Raw genomic sequence first — 9,263 nt, 5'->3', positions numbered from 1 at the left:
TCACCCTTCACGGTCGACCCTACTCATGGTCGGCCCCTCCACTCGGTCACCCTTTGCGGTCGCCCCTTCTCAGGGTCGGTCCCTCCGCTTGGTCACCCATCGTCGTCGGCCCACCTCTCGGTCGGTCTTCGTCCCGTCAGTCTTTCACAACCATCGTTTTCTTCATTATTTCCTTTGTTGGACTAAAGCTGCACTTGAGAATGAGGGACTACTGACATGGATACGCCCATAAAGGTTATAGCCCATAACTTAGGGCCCAATACATAATTCAAATACTAAAAGCCAACGTTGCTAGAGCTCAACATGGCATTAAGAGCCAATGACATCTAAACACGTGGCAAGAGAAGGACAGGCCACATAAGCAGACAAAGATCCTGCAAAGTTATTGCACTGCACATCAGCCATTAATGGAGTTCCTTACAGCATTTATTGCAATAACCCCTCCCCGTCGGGACGGAACGGCCTCACCATGAACAAGGTAAGCTAGAACATAGACTTTCGGCCAAGGTGACAAGTCGAAAGGGACAACGAAATGATTAGTAGAGGATATAAGCAGGCATCGAAGACAAGAAAAAAGGTTAAGCTTTCTATCACTAATCTATCTCTACATTCCATCTCTCTTTCTAACTTGCTCTTCGGAGGGTTCGTTGGGGGACTCCCCGTTCCCCATTGAACTCTTGTGCAGGTCTCTCTGTGGGCTTGGTACAACGGGCACCAGTTTGGGAAGCGTGGATCAGTCTGACCTGTTCCATCTGGAACACGCTGTATTATCACTTTTTATTCTTCGTATAAATTTATAGAGTTGGAAGAAAAAATATATATATAAAAGTAAGAGGGGCACACCTCTAGGATCCTTTTTAACTCTGTCTCTGTTAATATTAAGAGTAAATTTAATTCATTTTATTTGAAATTTAAGAAAATACAATTAGTTATATTGACCACCTTCAAAGTTTTAATTCATATTACGTTATTTTTATCAGTAATTCATTAGCTCTATGAAAAAAAATTATGATTTCTTACCTATTAAAATATATATATATATATATATATACTTATCTTTATTTATTTGAGTATTTATTTACCATTAACATTAATTTCAATAATTTTAATCATACTAAAAGAAATATTAGTGTATTATATCAAAATATAATACTAGCTATACTTTCTTTAAATTTAAGGAGGATTAGTGTAATTTATTCTAATATTAATGTCAAATGGCAAAAGAGTGGACTTTTATAAAAGAGTTAAGTTGGGGATACCAAAATTTCTATAAAATATTAGATCAAATATCTCACATAAGTGTAAGTCCTACATAAGTGTGCGACACACATTCATTTAAAATATTTGATCAAATATTTAATAATTTTTTTTAAAACTTCTAACATTTTTATCTAAAACAATCATATAATTAAAGGAAAAAGATTGAGGCCTCGAATTTGAGGCCTCGAATGTGCCTCGAATTGGTTTTTTTTTTTTTAACTGTGTTGTTTTGTTGTTGTTGTTTTTTTATTATTATTTTTTTATTTGTTGGGTTGTGTTAGTTTGGTTGTTTTATTTATTTATTTATTTATTAGGCTGTTGTAATTTTATTTGTTTATTTATTTATTTTTAAAGGATGATTATGTATAGGGGTGGGTTTAGAGTTTAGGATTTAAGGTTTAGGTTTTTATTTCTTCTGAGTCTTTCTTATTTGAAATAAAAATATAATAAGGACTCGTACAAAACTATATGAAATTAACAAATTTTAACCAGCAGTCTAACTGATCAGTCAATTTTATCACTTAATCAACCTAACCCAATTGTTTTTTTTTTTTTTTTTCTATTTGTTGGCCTATGTTGGTTTTTTTTTTTTTTTTGTTGGGCTATGTTGATTTATTTATTTTTTTATTAGGGTTTAGGTTTTAGGATACACATAAAAACCTTTCCAAAAAAAAAAAAACCAAAAACAGAACCAAACCAACATAAAAAAAAAAAAAAAAAAAAAACAAACAGACAAAACAACTTTTCGAGACAAATTGGCGCCTCCAATTTCGAAGCCTTTAGCACGGTTCATAATTAAAATATCATTTCACATATAGCCGTTTAGGGACCTTTTCAAAATTATGCTTATTTAATTGGTGATTCTGGAAATTACGTGGTGTCCTCAAGGAGTTTGGATCCTCCCCAAGCCTTTCTCTCCAGCTCATCCTCCAGGCAACGGCTCAGATAGAATTACGTTACCTACAAAAAAAAAATAAACGGCTCAAATTCGGTTTTTTTTTTTTTTAAAAAAAAAAAAATACATACTGCCACACATACTCTCAATCCGTCCCTTTCTCTCTCCATCCTTTCTCATAGGCACACACTCATCCCAGCACACACTCACTCTCACTCTCACTCTCTCTCTCACATTTCTAACCAAAAAAAAAAAAAAATCAAAATCACACTCTCTCTATCACATTTTTAATAAAAAATAAAATAAAAAACTATTTTAATCTTTTTCATTTTATTTTCATAATATATATATATATATATATATAATTTTTAATATAAAATTTTAATTTTTATAAAATTGATATCATTGAAACTATACTTTTAAAATAAGACTAATAGTAAATATATTTAATAAAAATTTAAAATAAATAAAAAGTAATTACTATGTTTAGTTATGCTTTCAAAGTATTATTTTTAAAATATAAAAATTATTTTGATGAAATAAACACACAAAAATCATTTATTTTTGAAATTCTCAAAAATAATTTTCATTCCAAAAAAAATCATATGAAAATAATGAATTTTAATTTTATTTTATTAACCAAACGAGTTTATAATTTTTTTTAAAGGAAATAAAAAAAAAATTCTATATTTGATTTACACCTATGTATAGATTGAATGCATTTTAAAGAAAATAAAAAATTTACATCTATGCACAGAGGTCATTATTTTCATATATTTTTTTGGAATAAAGATTATTTTTGAGAATTTTAAAAATATATGATTTTTGTGTGTTTATTTTCATCAAAATAATTTTTATATTTTAAAAATAATAATTTGAAAGCATAACTAAACATAGTAATTACTTTTTATTTATTTTAAATTTTTATTAAATATATTTAATATTAATCTTATTTTAAAATAAACAGCTCAGTGAGTATGTGTTAGTGAGTATGTATTTTTTTTTTTTTTGTTTAAAGAAATGAATCTAAACTGTTTATTTTTTTTTGTAGGTGACGTGACTTTATCTGAGCCGTTGCTCGGAAGATGAGCCGAAGAGAGAGGCTGGATAGGATCCGGACTCGTCCCCAAGTGAGTTGTAATTTATTGAGAGGGTACGATTTATGATTTTGTATTGAGCGATTAAAAATATGAAAGATTATAATAAATTATGAACAAAAATACTATGGTCTCAGAATTTGAGGTTCAAAATTTACTCAAAAATAGATATGTATAGTAGAGATTAAATTGATAAAGTATAAGATTCACGAGTGAGGATCCTCTCCTTGCAGCTTCTGTGCTTGCGCCCGTCCTTGCAGGCCTTCGGGTCTACTTTTAGGCCCAATTTTGATAATCCGAACCGTTTATATTTTATGATTTATTCAGTATATCATACCTGTAAAAAATCAAGTTGATCGATATCAGAAAGTATATGTTCGGAAAACTGTTTATTAAATTCTTTAAAAAATAGTGTTTAGTTCAATTTTTCAAACACATACTTTCTGATATCCGATCAACTTGATTTTTTACAGGTATGATATACTGAATAAATCATAAAATATAAACGGTTCGGATTATCAAAATTGGGCGTAAAAGTAGACCCGAAAGCTTGCAAGGACGGACGCAAGCACAAGCTTGCAAGGAGCGGCTCTTGACCCAAGATTCACATATGAAATAAATATGAGACATTGAAGTAAAACTCTGAATAATTTATAAATTTTTATATTTGAATCCGTAGTATTACTAAAGGATTGTTTAAAATAATCTAAATAAATAAATGTATTTTTTAATTTTTTTTTTATAGAAAAATATATATAAAAAAGAAAGAAATAGAATGACTAAAAAAAATAAAAAATAAAAAATAAATATACTTTTTAATTCATGAGAGACAAACTCTGAATTCTGAATGACCAGGGCAGATCACGTGGTGCCATTTGACTACTCCTAGTTCGGAGGAGGGAAGGCGTGGTTCCTCTCGTCAGCAAGCACCAAAGCAAGCAGGAGCACCTGCTGTCACCTTGATTAGAAACTTGTCCCATTGAATGCTATGCCTTCTTGAGTGACAACTTTTTTTCATTTGTTTTTCAAAAATTATTTTTAGATAAATTTTTTAAAGGGCGATTTTTTAGAAAGTCATATTCTTAATTGTTTTATTCCATTTAATCTATCTTTTTTTTTAATATTTCATTAGATTCTGTTTAGAATGATATGATCAAATCACTTTTTTAACTTTTTGTGTAAGTTTTCATTTTAAAATTAATACACAATAAAAAAATAATAACAGGCTTTAATTTTGTAGAGAAAATCTCTCTTTATTCTTGGGAGAATCTCTAAATTAATAAAATCTTTCCCTTATTTCATAAAGAAAATTTTCTCTCATTCTACGGAGAAAATCTTTTATTCATTCCATAGAAAAAATCTCTCACATTCCTAAAACCATAAATCTCTCACTAAATATTAATGTGAACTTTCATATTACAAATGAATACTGGTAAATAATATTTCCTCATAGAACCATACACTATGAACATTCATGTTATTTATGCTAGTGTATGACTATTTTTTTAATGTGAATATTAACATCAATTGTGATTTGTTGTGAGTAATACATGGTTAGTGTTGTTATGTTATTTTGGTATTAGAGACACTGTGAAAATTCACATTATTGGTAATTGTTTGTTGTTGTGTGTATATGACCATTCACAAATGTTGATATGAACATTCACATCTCTATGTTGTGTTACTAAGATGCACAATATGTTCTGACCAAAATATCACATAGTTATTTACGCTTATATAACTATATCTAAATGTAAATATTAACATTGATTAAAGATGTGATAATTACAACACCAATGCAAACTTTTACACCATGTAATAATCATGAGAACTCATACAATAATCAGTAATATGTGAATGTGAATATTCACATTATACAACAATCATGCAATCATCAGTTTACATTGCACATCATGCAACCATCCCATGTTTCTAATGTTGAAGTTCACGTCACCAAATTCAAAATATTTAAATATAATAATCCACAATAACAACGACTTTAGTGGATGTGTACGTTCACATTAACAAAAATACCTAATTAATAAGTATACATATACACGGATATATAATACCATATCAACTCATTTTGAAACAAAAAGTCAAATCTAACTTTAATAAATTATTGAATAATTTTGAACATACACCCTTACCAATACATACCTATATTGTAACGCCCTCAAATTAAACCCATAATGTACATAGCATTAACGTGCATTATTAAAAGAAAATGAATCTTTTGAATTATTCATCAGAGTACTTTTATTAAAAGTCATTACATGGAACATCAAAATAAATGCCCTAAGGGCTTACATCTTTCCAAGCTAACACTTGGACACAAAAAAAAATGAGTATTAACCCATTTACAAGTTAAGCCCTTGGCTTGAATGTTTACATGTAACCTTATTTAAAATAAATAACTAAAGACAAGTCTTCAAAATCCGCATCCTTCCAAACTAAGTCCTGGGAGGTTGCTTATCACCTGAACCTGAAAATGATGTTCCCATAAAGGGTGAGCCACAGCCCAGTAGGAATATACTAAACCACATATAAGCAATGAATAAAGCAATAGTATTTGACAGATGGTTAACCAAGATAATCAACCACTTCATTTTACAGTCTCATGACACTATTGTCTAAGAAACAATTTACTCTCCAATTTTATCAACATGGCTCAGAACCTGGCCAACCTACAACAGTGAATTACATATACCATATTCATATCCTTCCAATATCAACAAACAAATGAGACTCAAGCTCAATTCACAACACTTCATACTTCCAGATTGATACACATTTTAGTGCTGTATCAATAAAACACTTCTATATAAATAAGCACACATAAAAGTGATGCTAATGGAGTCCATCCCCTATCTCCTCCCAAACAAAATCCGGTTTAGAGGTCCATCCCCTATCTTCCCCTAAACCGTGGAGTACATCCCCTATCTCCTCCCACACAAAACAATGTATGCAAATGCAATGCTCAATCAATACACGTATTTTCTGTATCAATGCAATAATCAAAGTAAATGACTTAACCAATGTGATTAGTTTCAGTTATTCCTAATCCACATGCAATGTCTACAACAATCACGACTATCCTCCACCGATAGCCCAAAACAGTTATTTCTAAACAGGAAATAAATGTATCAACTAACATAATTCCAACATTTTCATAGGTGAGTGATTAAACTAACCAACTACACCATTTAATCAATAAATTCATTAATTCCATGAATTCAACTAAATTCCCCAATTTTCCCTGAATTGATTATATAAATTAATTTATTACAACAACTAGGGTTTTCCCGAAAATTACCAAAGTAACCCAACACATCAAAATACCAAAACTTAGAGCAAAACCTATAAAATGGAGTAGGAAATCCCTACCTCAAAGAAAACAACCCAAAAAGGTGAAGAAATAGATGAATGCCCAAAATACCAAAGTGCTCCAAATCGTCAAATGCTCAGATTAAATGGTAGCCCTTGCCTCACTCTATCTTTTTAATGAAGGATCTAGGGTAGAAACACACCCTATGTGGATCAAATCTAAGAAAGAAGGTGAGTAGGGAGAGAGAGAAGTCGAACCTGGGGTTTTGAATCAAAAGAATATGAAAAGACTGATCAAATCCCGCTGCTGTGTATATAAACTGGACAGGCTCGCTCGAGCGAAGACTTGGTCGCTCGAGCTACCAGACACAGAGAAACTACGCTCGAGCCAAGGAAGCCTTGCTCGAGCCAACAACTCAAATGCTCGCTCGAGCGAAAGAAAGCTCGGTCGAGCGAAAAACTCAAACCCTCAGGTCTGAACCCAGACACACGCTCGAGCGAAGGAACTATAGCTCGAGCGAAGGATGAACTAACTCGCTCGAGCGAAGAAAAGCTCGCTCGAGCCAAGAATGCTCAGCTACAGGTCCAAATCAAACACTACCTCTCGCTCGAGCGAACAACTACTCGCTCGAGCGAAGAACCAAAAACCTGGACAGCAACTCTTGGTTTCTAAACCCAACCAACCTGAAACAAACCTGCCCAACACATCCTATAATTCCAAAAGAGAAAATAAGGAAAAACAACAACAACCATTATACAATGACAAAATCTACGGAACAGTCCGGATACAATAATTAAATGGGAAAAGACCAGGGTCGCTATATATATGTAGTTGCAAAACAAAAGCGGTGCTAACCTTGCCCCTACGATATCTGAATGGAAGAAAATAAAGTTTCAAACTGTAACAATGGAAAAACCCAAAGTTTTGAACTGTAGCAATGGAAGAACACAGAGTTTCGAACTGCAACAATAGAAGAATGATGATGACGATAATGATGATGATGATAAGCTTCTTTCTGGGTTTCTTCTATTTTGTTTCTTTCTTTGATGATCATCATCCAATTCATCTCTTTGAATTTTTGTTGTTTTGTGATTTTCCCAAATTCTCAAATAAGCAAATGAGAGAGAGAGAGAGAGAGAGAGAGAGAGAGAGAGAGAGAGAGAGAGAGAGACTCCGTTTGGTATAATTTTCTAACTATGATTTTAGAATATGAGTTGTATTTTGAGTTTGTGTATTTTGAAATTATGATTTGAGTGTAGAAATTTTGTTTGGTTATGATTTTTGAATAGAGTGTTAAATTGAGTTTTAAAAATTTGATTTGACATGTGAAGTAAGAAAATTTGTTTAGTTATGAGTTTTGGAAAGAGTTTTTAAAGCTTAATTCAAATTGTTATAACTCATAACAAAACACATTATTTTTCCACTATTGAAAATTCTGATCAACACCCATAACCAAACTTTTTTTAAAATTCAATTAAAAAAATTTATTATTAACAGAAAATAACATTAATCAATTTTTTAATTGAAAATACTACAAAGGAAATAATTTTTTTTCAAAATAAATATTCAAAAATTTTAAATCATAAAATTTAAATAATTTAAATAATCTAAAAAATTTAATAAGTAAAAAATTAAAATAAATATTAAAAAAATTTAAATCGTAAAAATTTAAATAACTTAAATATTCAAAAAAATTAAATAATTAAAATTTTTAATATTTTAAATTTAAAAACAATTCTACACTCCAATCGTAACCAAACACATAAAACAAAACTCAGTTAAGAAATTATTTTTAAAACTCAAAACCAAACACATAACTCGAAACTCTATACTACTTTCACAACTCTACATTCAAATCGTAACCAAATACATAACAAAAAAAATTAAAATATTTAAAAATATTTTTATAAAATAGAGTTTGAATTTATTTTTATAAAATATTTTAAAATTTAAAAAATTTAAATCGTAATATTTAAAAATTAAAATATTTAAAAATATTCAAAAAATTAAAAAATTAAAAAAATCGTAACATATTAAAATATTTAAAATCTTAACAAAATTAAAATATTTTTAAAATATTTAAAAAATTAAAATATTAATTTGAATTAAGTTTTGAAAAGAGTTTTGAATTATGTGTTTGGTTATGAGTTTTGAAAAGTAATGATTATGTTTTGAATTGAGTTTTGAGAAATAAGTGTAGAATTATGATTTGAAAGCTCAAAACAAACATCACACTCAAATCAATGGGTGAAACTATAATTTGAGAGGCTACCAAAGTTTCTTTGTGCTGTAAGATTATTTTCCAACCATGTTTTCTTGTCAATATTACAATTTAATAATATATATTTAGTTTTTAAAGAAACCTATTCCACTAATTTCAAAACAGTCAAAATAGAAAACGGAAATAAGAAGATTATAATTGTGTGTAATACTTACTATTAAATATTATAAACAAGGAAAAAAAGGACCTCTTGAGATACAAGTCTAAATATATGGGACCAGATGGAATACATGAAAATTTTATGGACTTGTTGGGTTATAAGTCCTCTAAATGAGATTATAAGTAAATCTCTCTTTTTTAAATCATATTTTAGGTTTTTTTTAAATACATCAAAATTAAATTCATCTAAGAACAAATCAAAAAAAATTACTAGAAACAAACAAAAATCGGAACAAAAAAGCA

This window comes from Camellia sinensis, unplaced genomic scaffold, assembly GCF_055761805.1.
Source record: "Camellia sinensis isolate YWXY unplaced genomic scaffold, ASM5576180v1 Unanchor12, whole genome shotgun sequence".
NCBI classification, from domain to species: domain Eukaryota; kingdom Viridiplantae; phylum Streptophyta; class Magnoliopsida; order Ericales; family Theaceae; genus Camellia; species Camellia sinensis.
Note: the sequence above shows the minus strand (reverse complement) of the source record.